Here is a 13979-nt window from a genome sequence, read left to right on the forward strand (position 1 = left end):
CTGGTCATCAACAACCCCCCCAACCCCCAACCCCCAATCTTCGAGCTCTGCTCAGTCAGCCCCTAGGGCACCCCTTTATTTGGTTTGGGGGGGTTAGCATCCTGCCCGGCAGTTAGGCTCAAACCAGGAAAGACTTTCTCAGCCCCGCATCTTCCATCTAGCCCCAAATCCTTTTCATGCAATTCACATGACATTTACAAGCATGCTAGTTCTCTCCTGGTCCTGCTCTGGGGCTGGATCCAGAGCTGAAGGAGACCCACACCCTTTGGAGAAGCACCCTTAAGAAATCATGGTGACAAACTGTCCCTTCTGCTCCACAAGTCTTTGGTTCACCTCCCCCCCAGGTCAGTTACACAGGCAGCGCTGTCCTTCCTGGGCTGAGGCACTCACCCCCATGTAGCCCCTGCTTCCCTCTTTGCCACAATCTCCGCAAAGCCCCTGGTTCTGCCTTTGCTCATCATTCTTCCATGGCTCCCTGTTATCTCTCTGCTGGTCTTCATTTCTTTGCATCTGTGTTCCTCCATGATTCTGTCTCTTTCTTTTCCCCGGTCTCGTACCTGACCCAGAGACCCTTTTCCAGTCAATCCAGACGTCTGACTACCCCCCCCCCGACCTTACGATGCATTTCCAAACCTCCCCTGCTTTTGCCCAAGAGGTCCCTCCATCTCAGATGCCCTTCCTCCCCATGCCTTGATCAAAAGCTGTTGAAGAACCGACCTTGGCCTAGCACATACATACCTCTTCCTCCAAAGGTAGGATCAGTCCTTCCTTCCTGCCACTTCTGGTCATAGCCTAGATGCTGACCAGACCTGTACCAGAGTCACTAAAGACTCTTCCATGCCTCCCTGTTAAACTAGAGGTCCCCTGAGACCAGGAACAGCATTTAGGTCGTCTTTCCCAGCCCCTGGCCCCCCAGCAAAAGATCTATTACACACCAGGTGCCAAGCCAGGACATCCGGGCTCAAACTCCAGCTCTGCCACCTACCACCTCTATGAATCTCCCTGTGCCTCTGTTTCCTCATCTGTAAAATGGGGAGAAAATATCCATCCCATCCAGTCCCTGAGGGAATTCAATGACTTAACCCACACAAAGGGCTTAAGAAGCGTAGGCCGGACCCTGGCAAGTAGTCAATGCTGGGCAAACATCAGCTAGAAGTAATGATTTATCAAGTTGAAATGAGACCCTGCCCTTGCTTTAGAAAATCTTCATTTGAAGGGGGAGATGCGTTCTGTTTATCTTCAGGAGATTTTCTTAAATGAGAAGACCCCCCCCATGTCTCCCCAGCTTCCATCAAGAGAGGGGAGCCAGTCACCAGAAGCCATCAAAGTCATCTCCTTCCTTTCTTAGCATCAGAGGAACCATGGACCTCTTCCTCCTCCAGGAAGCCTTCCTGGATTGGATTCCTTCGAGGAACTTCTTTCCTCTGCCTTTCCTGGATGTGAAAGCCCAAGACCGCGGCCATCCCCTCCACCGTGCTTCCCATCTCGCACTTGAAGAAACTGGCACCAGAAAGAGGCTTAGGAGGAGAGGAAGGAGGTCAAGAGGGAAAGGGAACTCTGCAAGAGCAGAAGGTTGTGGAGGGGGAGGATTCATAAAAGTGGAGAAGGGTTTGTGTGTGTCCAGAGAGAGTGGGGAGCGGTTCAAGGAGGGGAAGAGAGCCCAGGGAAGGTAGGGGGTGCTCCTGAGGGTCGTGGGAAATCAAGGAGAGGGAGGGAGCTTGGAGGCAGAGTGAGCTCAGGGTGGGGTCCGAGATGGAGCTGGCACTGGGGGAATGAATGGGGTTGGGTGAGTCGGATGGGAGCCCAAAAGGGGGGAGGGAGGTTCCCACAGGGGTTGGGGCTCAGGGAGCTAGCCTCGAAGTCCCAGCCTCCGTCTATGCCCACCTGGGCTGGGGCCCCATACCTGTGGCTCCTCCCTTCTCAAACCCAGACCGCGGTTTGGGAGCCCCGCATCAAGCCCCCCGGGAAGACGGGGGTTAAAGGTGAGCGGGCACGAGCAGGTCCCAGACAGGGATTGGCAGGCGCCTGGGCCGGCGTCCCGGGCCATGTCTGTCCCACAGGCAGCCAGACGGGTGAGCGGCTGCCATCCACGTGCTAAGGAGAGAAGGAGGCACCCGATCAAGGGGCAAAGGACATTTCGAGCGGGCGGGGGCCGAGCAGTGCCCGCATCCACACCCGCTGCTAAAAGCCGGGCCCAGGGCGCAGTGCACAGAGCCCTCTGCCGCTGGCGCGGAGAAGACGCGGCCGCTGTCGGCCGTGGCCCCGGGAGCATCCCGCGTGAGCCCCGGGGCTCCGGGGCCCCCGGACTCCGCCCTAGCGGACCCTGTGGCGCTGCCTGGGACCCACCCCGCCAGCGGATCGCGCAGAATCCAGGTGAGGGGCGAGGAGGGCATCAGGTGGGTGCAGGTGCCTGGCCCAGGGGGAGTCACATCGTCCCCCAGGCTGGACCTGTCTCTGCACGTGTCAAAGGGGGAGGGACACTTCTCTGGCTCCCCGCGGCTGCTGGGGTTAATGCTCTTGTGTACCTGTCCTGGCCCAGCAGCCAGGAGGAGGAGGAGGCTAGCTCAGACCCCAGAGAGAGCTCAGGACTGAGAATCTGGGAATTCATCCTGCCGGCTCTACCAGGTGCACCCAGGTTCCCAAGGCCTCCTGGGGTCCCATGGGCTGGGTAAGGATTGAATGGTGGTCTGGGAACTCTCCAGGGAGCTGAGAGTGGGCTAAGGGAGGCAAGAGGGAGGCAGGAGGGAGGGCCCTCTTTCTCCCAGTTGCACCCTCTGCCCTGGACAGGTGTGGGTGCCATGAGAAGCTGGCCCCAGGTGGGCCCTAGGACCAGGAACAAGGGCTCAGAGCTCCCCCTGGCTGGGCAGGGAGAAGCCAGAGGTTACTGTGTGGCTGGGAAGCCCTGCGCATTCGTGACCACCAGACGTCCAGCCAACAGGTGTAGTTAGAAAAGCGGCAAAGGGCACTCCCACTGGTCCGGCCCAGGAAGCCCAGGCCTTCCTTCTGCCTCACAGCCACCCTCTCCCCACCTCAATGTCTCCTGAGGGCACCCTAGTGGGCAAAGAACCTGTGGTCAGGCCTGGCCTGGCTTTAGGAGTTTGGAGTTCTTGTCTGCATCGGCTGTGTGACCTTGGGCACGTCACTTCCTTTCTCTGGGCGTGGCTCTCCCGCTGTGATATGGGGAAACTTGTTTCTGGGTCACTTGGAGTGGAGATAGGGACAGGATTCAACCGGACACCAGGATGCTTTGGAGGACAGGGCAGGCCTCTCCAAGCAAGGTCCCTGTGGTCTGTCGTCGCAAGGGCGAGGATATCCCAGGGTCAGCTGGATCAGGGATTGGGTGGGGCCGGGGATCCGGCCCAGGCCTCCATCTTGTCCAGGTGTGTCTCCTTCTGTTCTCTGCATCTGGCCTGCCCATCTCCTGCCCAGGAGCCCCAGATCCAGGGGGAGGAGCACTGAGGCCTGGGGATCTCAGGCCCAGGAACCTGAGCATCGGGCTCACGCACTCGCCCCAAGGAGGCTCAACTCCCAAGCCTTGGGACGGGGCAGCTCCTGGAGGAGGGAGGAGAGTCCCACTGAGGAGCTCTTCGCTGCAGCAACTAGGATTTCCCCTCCCTTAGAGGGGTCCTTCTGGCTGCACCCCCGTCCCCCACCAAGGACACGATCTACCCCAGGCCAGGACTCAGTCTGGAATCACGCTCAGGACTCAGGCTTCAGGATCAGGACTTGACCTGGGCCCAGGTGAGGGGGCCAGGGTCAGGGGCCCCCCTGGGGTCTTGGAGAGCTGTAAACAGAAATCCCCTGGCCTGTCCTGTGTGTACTCGTGTGAGGCACCAGGGGAGGCGACACTGGGAAACTGAGGTGGAGGGCAAAATGAGATTTGACAAACGCAAAGCGGCGTGGAGGTGGGAGAGGCTGTGTTTTCGAGGCTCCCGTGGACCGCACCTGTCCCAAAGCCCACTTCCTCCTTTTGGGCAGGAGCCCTACCTGGGACCTCCCCCAGAGGCTGCCCTTGGCCCTGCTGCTGGCTCTGTGGGGGGCAAAGGCAAGTGGTAGAGGCCCTCATCAGCCCAGATCTCACTCCCTGATCAGTACTGACGAAGGGGTTTGGGCTCAGGTGTGAGTCCGGCGAGGAAGGGAAAAGAGGCTCCCTGAAGCCCAGGGTAGCTGGGAAGGGGGAAGGAGGGCCTGAATTTTGCTGGGCACCTACTGTGTGCCAGCCACTGCGATTTTCTGTCACTGTTTCCTTCTTCCTGATAACCTGAGAGAGAAGGGATGTTATCTTCACTTTATAGATAAGGAAACTCATCTATAAAGATCTATCAGAGACTCAGAGAAGTCAAGGCACGGGCTCAAGGTCACACAGCCTGGAAATGACTGGGCTGCGATTCAGAACAAGGCACCCTAATTCCAAAACTCCGATTTCTGCTCCCACTGTCGCCTCTGGGCCTCACTCTGCTCGTCTGTCACTTGGGGTTAAGTGGGCTCCCGGGGACTGTTGGCGGCAGCTGTGGGCAAGCTCTGCGTCAGAAGGGGTAGATTCATGGATGCCCATGGGGGTCCACATGGCCCCCACCTCTCCCTCCCCGCCTGCCTTTCCTGCTCCTTAACTTTGAGCTTCTGGAGCAAGCCTGCTCACGTTTGCCTTTCCTCTTTGAGGTTGGCTAAGCCGACCTGGGTCATCATCTGACCCAGCTAGGTCCTTCCCAGAATCCCCAGGCCTCCCTAATTCTGGGTAGCCCTGGGAGTCTCACCAGCCCTTGGCCCACACAGCCCCATCAGCCAGGTGACCCTGGTTGAGAGATACGCCTCCCTGGGTCCGCTTTCCTTGTCAGTCCAGGGACCCGAAGCCTTGATGGGGCTGGTGTGACTCCCACAGCTACCCACAGCTGGTCTGAGAAGCTTTTTTTCCATCCCCAAGTCCCCTGAGGGAGGTGGTCCCCACATCGTCTGTCCCATAGCACCCGGTTCTTTCTCTAACACCGTGCTCAGAAATGCTCGCTAGGCACGAAGGAAAAAAAGAAAGGGCAGGGATGGAGGGGTGGGAGAGGAAGGAGGGAAGGAGAAAGGAAATCCACACTCATGGACCTGCCACTGGCTGTCACACCCGTCGTTTGATTCTGCCGACAATCCTGTAAGGTAAACTGACCACTGACCACATCCCCACACCCATGTTAAAGGTGACAAACCAGCGTTCAAAGCCCACGGCACCATTTTTCCTTGTATAGGAGTCACGGTCAGAGAGGAGCCCAAGGTCACACGGGGGGCAGGTTTGAGCACCACGTTCCACACCCCGTCCCCATGCCTTGGCGCCAGGGAGCTGTGGATGGCAGGGGTGTCGTCTGACCCAGATGTTCCCCAAGCAGGCCAGGGGTCTAAGGAAGACCAGGGGGGCTCCTAGCCCCCTGACAATCATTCCACACCCTCCAAGGCACTCCCCATTCTACTCTCCCGGGGCTGACTCTGAACAACCAGGCAGAGACCCACCCTGGCACGCTGAGGTGGCCAGAAATACCATCCAGCTACGAAGAAGGAGACTCTGCTGCAAGGCGCACCTGCTCACCAGCCCTCTGTGTCCTCACCTGCAGAATGGGTAGACTAACACAGTATCTGTTCTACTTCTGGGGTTTCTCTTGTAAGGCTCTGATAGTGCAGTGTGGAGGGGCCAGAGCTGGGAGGCAGAGGACCTGGCTTGTCACTGATGGGACACGACAGGTGGCCTGATACAATCCGCTGCTCCAAACTGAGCCCCCTCCTCCTCAAATAACAGGAGCCTGTTGCCCCTGCTGACTTCCACAGCTCAGTCCAGTCCTGACAGGCCAAGCTTACAGGCAGCGGGTATGTACAACTCCTAAGCAGTGTAAGGTTGGTCCTTGTCCTTTGTTTCTGGCGCCCAGCTCCGAAAACCCTCCAAAACCCTTGGAAACTCCAGAGCCCGGAGTGTCTCTTGTACGCTAACAAGATGACTGGTGGCTGACAGCCCCTGACGGTTTCAGGGTAGAAGCCGGGTCACCAGGGAGACCAAGGTGGGATTAGAAGGGCTTAGAAGGTCGGAAACTTCCGCCCCACCCTCCATCGCTCCGGAGGGAGGGGAACGGGGCTGGAGATTGTGTTCAATCACCAGTAACCAATGACGTAATCATGCCTACCTCATGAGACCTCCAGAAAAACTCCTAAATGCCGGAGTTCGGTGGGTTTCTAGGTCGGTGAACACATTGAGGCACTGGGAGGGTGGGGCACCTGGTGGGGGCAGGGAAGCTCCCTGCACCCCCTCCCCCGACTCTCCAATCCTTGCCCTGTGCCTCCCTTCCATTTGGCTTTGCCGGGTCGTATCCTTTATGATAAAGATGGCAAACGTGAGCAAAGTGCTTTCTTGAGTTCTGTGAGCCTCTCTAGCAAATTGGACTACCTGAAGAAGGGGCGCCGGGATGCCCTGATTTACAGGCAGTGGGCCAGAAGTCCACGTAGTAACCTGAACTTGACGTTGGTGTCTGAAATGGAGCCAGTTTTGTGGGTCTGAGCCCTTAACTCGTGGGGCTGGATGCTAACTCCCAGGAGAGAGTGTCAGAATGGACATGAATCATAGTATTCTCTGGGGGTAAAAATGGTCCGGTGGTAAACGGTGGCCAGGAACATTTTTGTAAACTGAGAAGACTCTTGGCATGATGGTTCTTCTTGGCAGAACCTCATCTCCTTGGCTGTACCCCCCGCCCCATCCCTGCACTGTTGTGTACTGGATTCTACCCACTAGCTGTTCATAACATACCTAGGAGGCTAGACTGCTTCTGCCCATGTTGTGGGGGGTGGGGCAGCTGAAGCCCAGAGAGGGTGAATGGTTTGCCCGAGATGACCCACAGGTACCTGATGAGCCCAGCCCCTGAGCTTTGTGCCCTAAAGAGAAAATGTCCCCTATGGCATCCATAGGCTGCGTAGAATCAGAAAGAGTGTTGCCAGGAGCTGGGGTGGGAGGCTGTCCCTTCCCCGCCCCCAGTGCCTGGTTAGCCAATCAGGAACCCTTTTTCTTTTGTTTAGACAGCTTTGATTCTGAACTTTGGGGTCCTTATGAAGAAAGGAGGGGGTTCCCGTGCCATCATCTGCTCTACTCTCTCATCTTATTTTCTGTACTTTTTTTGGAGAATTTTTTTTCTCGTTTCAAAAGTAATGCAGAGGGCTTATGCAACTTGAACATTTATGGAAATTTACAAGCGAATGTCTGTTTCCCACCTCCCATAAAGACCACCGGTGTCATCGTTTGGTGGCTGGATGTCCTGACTTTTCTTCCCTTTTCACATGTGAGTGTTCACTGTAATTAGTTTCTTCTCATATGAGATCAGGCTTTGCACATTGTTCTGTAACTTTCTTCTCAAGTCAGCATTGCTTCTTAGCTACCTTTTACTATTTCTACACTTAACGATGACGACGATTGCTAGCATTTGCCGTCTGTCCATCTGTCCACCCTTCCTTCTACCTGTACATCTACCTAACCTTCCATCTCTTCATCTGTTTCCGACCCAAGAGCCCCCTCAGCTGCCCACTCGGCACACATACTGTCTGCTGGTATCATGCCCTCAGTTACACCAGGGGTGCAGGAGTTCTGCCGGGGGGATGTTCAGACACTTGGATTCCTGCCTCCAAGCAACTCAGCATGGGAGACCGAGGCATGCCCCCCAGAGACTCAGAGAGCGGCAGAAATAGTGCCCGGGACTGTGCAAGTTCAGTGGAGGGAGGGCTGACTTGCATCATGGCGGGGCGGGGGAGCATGGTCAGAGCAGGCTTTCTAGAAGGTGTGCTTGAGGTCATCCTTGAAAGACAAAGTGGGCATCAGACATGCAGAGAGGGGAGAAGGTATTCTGGGAGGGAACAACGGGGGTGAAGGCAGGGCTGGGGAACCACAGAGAGGCAAATCATTCAAGGGGCCAGAGTCAGGACGGGGGTCCATAGCCTGCAAAGCTGCTGTGCTCCCCAACCCCGGCCCTGCCCCCAATCCCAGCTCCAGTGGGCACTGAGGCTTCTACACTAGTGCTCCCTGAAGTGGGACCCGTGGACTACCGCCAGGTCCCAGATTCCCTTTCCAGTTGACAACCAGATAAGATATTTATTTATTTATTTATTTGACAGAGAGAGAGAGATCACAAGTAGGCAGAGAGGCAGGCAGAGAGAGAGGGGGAAGCAGGCTCCCTGCTGAGCAGAGAGCCCGATGTGGGTCTCGATCCCAGAGCCCTGGGATCATGACCTGAGCCGAAGGCAGAGGCTTTAACCCACTGAGCCACCCAGGTGCCCTGACAACCAGATAAATATATAACTTGAAAGCAAGTGTTTAGAAAACATATCAGTCTAATAGCCATCTGCTACCTGTGGAATATGATAATAAAACACTGGGCTTCTAGCTTCTTTATTCCTTCAATTGAATTTTTCTAATAACTCACTTTTTTATCGTGTCTTGCCTACTTATACATCCATGGCAGATTAAAAATAAAAGCGGGCCCTTTGCCCATTTCATTTGGGCTGCGGGTAGTTTGAGAAGCTCTGGTAGACGACACATACCCTTGGCCAAAGTGGCTTCGTGGTCATTATCTCATTTCCCTGAGAGCGGGGCAGGGCGAGAACTTTCATCCCCATTCTATGGCATGGCCTGACCGGCTGAGGTTCTCATGGATGGCCAGGGGCAGGGCAGAGATTTGAACCCAAGGCTGACGTCATGGCGGGCAGCCTCCCATGAGCTCCTGCCCCAGGCTGGACTAAGCTGGGGTGTGGGGTGGGGAAGGCCCAGGAGAGGAAGAGAGAAGCAACTGGAAAAAAACCAGCAGACAAAGAGGGAGCTGGGATGCAGAGCCTGTCCCAGAATATCTCTGACTGAGGAAGGACAGGAAGAAGAAGAGATCTGCCAGAAGGTCAGCCTGGGCTTCCCCAGATGGTTCTAGAAGAACCGGTCCAGGTCCCTGGGATCTGGGGGAACGTGCAATGAGGCTAGTTTCAGCCCCAGCCCACTTCAGTCTCTCTCGGGTCTTCTTCCCTCCTCTTCTCCTTCTGTGTCCCCCTCCCCCCATCATCCAGCTTCCCAAGGCCAAGGCCTTGGCCCATCATCTGTGCTTCCAAAGCCTGCCCAAAGTTTAGCCAACGAAACCACCAGTCTCTCCTGAGCCCAGCACCCTTAAATGCTTCTCTCCTCTTGTCGCTCAGGGAGACTAGAAGAACAGGGATTATGATTCCTTGTTATCTATGAGGGAACAGGCTCAGAGAAGTTAAGTCACTTCTTTGAGGTCACAGAACAAGTAATTAAAGACTCTAATTCCTGACCCTGTACTTTTTGATGGGTACAGTTGAAGAGTGGAGAGGAGAGGGGAGCCATTTCCATAGGGCCCTGGGGTGCAACCAATGGAGGGGTTGGGGCACGGGGTCGGTGATGTGCCAGGAGAGCTAGGAAGGCAGAAATCAGTGGTGTGACCGGTGAGGGCTTCTCTCTGGAAACTTCTCCTTCTCCAGCACTTTGACTGCTTCCAGGCAGCCTTAAAACCCCCTCCCAGACCAGGAAAAGGCAGAAATGATGTGGGCGGGGCAACTCGTCTTTTCCCTACTCTGTTGGTAGACAGGTAATGTTGGGATTATATTTTTGGATGACCCTACGGCAAAATCTGTTACAGCAAAAACATTTCTATTCCTCTTTCTCATTCTTGTCCATCCCTCCATCACCTACTTCTTCAACCCACTCAGTGATCCCCTGCCATCCTCTTCTGGACTTTATGCACCACCTGTCCCCTCCCCACACCTAGATCCCTAGTTTACCCCCAGCTGGGGCAGGCTTCACGTAAATAGTTTCGAAGGTTAAAAAAAAAAAAAATAGCTTCGAAGGTGATTCAGAGGTGGGAGTGACTGACGGGGTGTGTGCGCGTGTGTGTGTTTGAGCACACACATGCAAACTAGGTTTTCAAGTGCACACATCAGGGGCTCCTGGGTGGCTCAGTGGGTTAAGCGTCTGCCTTCAGCTCAGGTCATGGGCTCAGGGTCCTGGGATCGAGCCCTGGTTTGGGCTCCCTGCTCAGGGAGGAGTCTGCTTGTCTCTCCCTCTGCTTTCTCCCTCTCTTTCTCCCTCATTCTCTCTCTCAAATAATTAAAAAAAATCTTTAGTTTTTAAGGATTTTATTTACTTTTTGACAGAGAGAGACATAGCGAGAGAGGGAACACAAGCAGGAGGAATGGGAGAGGGAGAAGCAGGCTTCCTGCTGAGCAGAGAGCCCAGTGTGGGGCTAGATCCCAGGATCCTGGAATCATGACCTGAGCCGAAGGCAGACGCTTAACCACTGAGCCACCCAGGCGCCCCAATAAATAAAACCTTTAAAAAAAAAGTGCACAGATCATAAGTGTCCAGCTTGATGAATATTCACCGAAAACGCACCTGTGTAACCTGAACCCAGATACAGAAAGGAAACGTTAGCAGGAGCCCAGGAAGCCTCTTTTTGATCCCTCCTGTCACCTCTAAGCTAAACACTCCCCTGACTCATAAACCACAGACGTGCTTCTTTTGGAACTTTATATAAATGAAGCCTTACAGGGATGCTTGGTGGCTCGGTTGTTAAGCGTCTGCCTTCAGCTCAGGTCAGTCTCAGGGTCCTGGGATCCAGCCCCCATATTGGGCTCCCTGCTCAGCGGGGAGCCTGCTTCTCCCTCTGCCTGCCACTCCCCCTGCTCATGCTCTCTCTCACTGACAAATAAAAAAATAAAAATCTTTAAAAAACAAAAAATAATCTAAAAAAGTGAAGCCTTTAGCATGTACACACCCATGTCAGTTTTCTTTGGTCAGCGTATGGTCCATGAGATGCGTCCATACGCTTTCCTTCGGCTGGCGGGGGTTCAGTCCGACCACTGCGTTAATATCCCGTAGCGTGGCTATTCTGTCTTGCATTTTGCACTTGCACTTGCACTTGCCAGTAATAGACTTTTGGGTTTTTCCCAGTCCGGAGCTGATGAGAATAATGCGTACAAATAGTCGCGTGCCTGTCTTTTGGTGCACATGTACACCTGCTGGGTTATAAGGGACACACGTGTTCGGCTCTAGCAGGTACCGAGAAAGTTTTCCAAAGGGGTTGTGCCAAGTGACTCTGGCGGAGGCACAGGTGAAATTCTGCTGGTACCACGTCCTCCCACACGATGGCTGGTCCTTCTGTATGCGCTGCCAAAGCAAGCACTGATCCATCGCTGGTTCTTCTAACGTGAGAACGGAGGTTCTCCTGGGCAGGCCAGCTTCGGATTGACCGTGTGTGAATCTCAGCTCTCTTCTTACTTTGTGACCTTCGGCAGAGCCTGTTTCCTTGTGTACGAGACGAGTTGAAATGAGTTGAAACAGCTCTCTGAGCTGTTAGGAAGATTCCCTAGACCGATTAGGGTAGGGTCCTAATCTGAACATTAGCCGTTTAGGGTCAGTTCTCACAAAAGCACTCTGAATCGCCCGTGGAGAGCCTCAGTCTCCGCTTCTGTAAAATGGCCATGACCATCCTAACATATCCACACGCACACACACAACTGAGGGGACAACCAGGAATGGAATAACGTCTAAAAGTGCCTAATTTTACGCAGATATAATACATTGATCATACAATTCACCCTTTCTCAGTGGCTTTTTTTTTTCAAAGAATTTATTTATTTGTTTGACAGATCACAAGTAGGCAGAGAGGCAGGTGGTGGGGGAGGGGGAAAAGCAGGCTCCCCGCTGAGCAGGGAGCCCAACACGGCTCCATCCCAGGACCCTGAGATCATGACCTGAGCCGAAGGCAGAGGCTTTAACCCACTGAGCCACCCAGGCGCCCCTCTCAGTGGCTTTCAGTATAGTCACAGAGTTATGCAAATATCACCGCTGTCTCATTCTAGGACATTTTCCTCACCCCCAAAAGAAACCCCATACCCATTGGCAATCATTCCCCCATTCCCGACCCCTGGCAGCTGCTGAGCTACTTTCCATCTCTTTGGATACTACAGGTGCCAAATCTTTGCTTTTCTGTATTTTTGAACTCTTGCAAAAGCTAACTACTTAGTACTGCAACAGGCATGTAATATACACTTAGTGAATGTGGTCGCGCGCGCGTGTGTGTATGTGTGTGTGTGTGTGTGTGTGTGTGTATGGATGATGTCATTGTGTGTGTGGATGGATGGATGGATGGACAGAGCACACATAGTAGACAGATGAAGTATAAACTCATCCATTCGACAAAATCCCATTTGCACATTTGCACTGGGAGGAAAATGGTCTATAGAGAGATATAAACGATGATTCTCCTGTTCAGGTCATTCGCCATCTAGTGGGACAGGGAGGAATGTGCACCCCTCCCTGAAAAGGCAGCTCTGGATGTAATTAAAAGTTGTGTTGGAAGAGGGTTGTGGCACCTCCAATGAGATCCTGGAGGTGGAGGTGGCCCTTTAAGTCTGGGGGAACTTTCCCGATGAGGAGGGGCAGTCTGGGGCAAGGATCCTGAGAACTAAGGCTGGGACAAGGGGCAGGTGTGATGTCAAGCGGGATCGCTGGCCAGCCAGGGCTTCCCATACCGATGGGGACCACGGTCTTGGACCTCCGTGGGCTGTGAACAAGACTTGGCTGTAGAGAGAGGCTGTGAATGCTGGATGTGGGTGGCAGAGGTCAGAGGGGGAAGGGAGCACGAGGGGGAGCCAGGCCAGCTCCCACAAGCCTGCATCATCCTCTGGGCAAGGGTACCCTGAACTGCCTGTGCCCACGTCCAGGCATGCCAAGCAGGTCCCCCCTGCCAACAGCTGGTTTGACTTCTCCAGTTGGCTGTGGCTGGAATCGTATTTAAGAGGGGAGAAAGGCAGCCTCAAAAGTAAAGGAGCCGGGACTTCAGAATCAGACCTGGCTCTGCCCTTTCTCACAATGGGAACTTAAGCAAGTATCTCACTTCCCTGAGCCTGTTTCTTCAACTGTAAAATGGATGTAATATCACTTACTCCAGGATAGTTAAGGGACGATGACTGGGGGAGGCTGGACAAGGCAGATGAGGAATGCATTCAAGGTGCCAGCAAGGTTGGAGTATTTATTATTTATTAAAGATTTTATTTATTTGAGAGCAAGTGCGTGTGCACACACACATGTATGAGCGGGGTGGGGGGAGCAGAAGAAGGAGAAGCAGGATCCCCACTGAGCAGGGAGCCTGATGGGGGGCTCGATCCCAGGACGCTGAGATCATGACCTGAGCCAAAGGTAGATGTCTAACCCACTGAGCCACCCAGGTGCACCAAGCTGGGAGTGTTTAAACTTTTCCTTTTTTTTTGGGAAAAAAAAAATAGTAGTGGATATATGTATATATAAATACATTTTCTTTCTTTCTTTTTTTTTAAGATTTTATTTATTTGACACAGAGAGAGAGAGAGATCACAAGTAGGCAGAGAGGCAGGCAGTGGTGGTGGGGGGGCGGACAGGCTCCTGCTGAGCAGAGAGCCCAGTTTGGGGCTCAATCCCAGGACCCTGAGATCATGACCTGAGCCAAAGGCAGAGGCTTAACCCACTGAGCCACCCAGGCGCCCCTAAATATATTTTCTACTTGAAGTTGTCGTTGTGGAAGAAACAGAATTTGTGAACTTCCTTGCACTTAGGGTACAATGTCACATTGTTTTGTTCTGAATTATGCACAGAGGGGTTGGCTTTTCAGGACTTAGTCCTCCAAAGGAATTATCAGGCCCCAAGGAGGGCAAGACCAGGGTACAAGATGCTTGTCGAGAGCCGACTGATGTCTAGGGAAAGGAAGGGGAAAGAGGTGACACACACAATCCACCCTACTGAGACCCAAGCTGCAGGAAAGTCTCAAACCACAGGAGACAATTCTGAGATTTTTATCCTGGGGACAGAAGGCCAGAGGGAGACTCAGAACCAAGGGTGTTAACAGTGACAGAATCCTAAAAAAGGGGCGCCTGGGTGGCTCAGTGGGTTAAAGCCTCTGCCTTCAGCTCAGGTCATGATCCCAAGGTCCTGGGATGGAGCT

Source organism: Enhydra lutris, unplaced genomic scaffold (genome assembly GCF_002288905.1).
Source record: "Enhydra lutris kenyoni isolate GAN:26980312 unplaced genomic scaffold, ASM228890v2 scaffoldscaffold13, whole genome shotgun sequence".
In the NCBI taxonomy this organism is placed as follows: domain Eukaryota; kingdom Metazoa; phylum Chordata; class Mammalia; order Carnivora; family Mustelidae; genus Enhydra; species Enhydra lutris.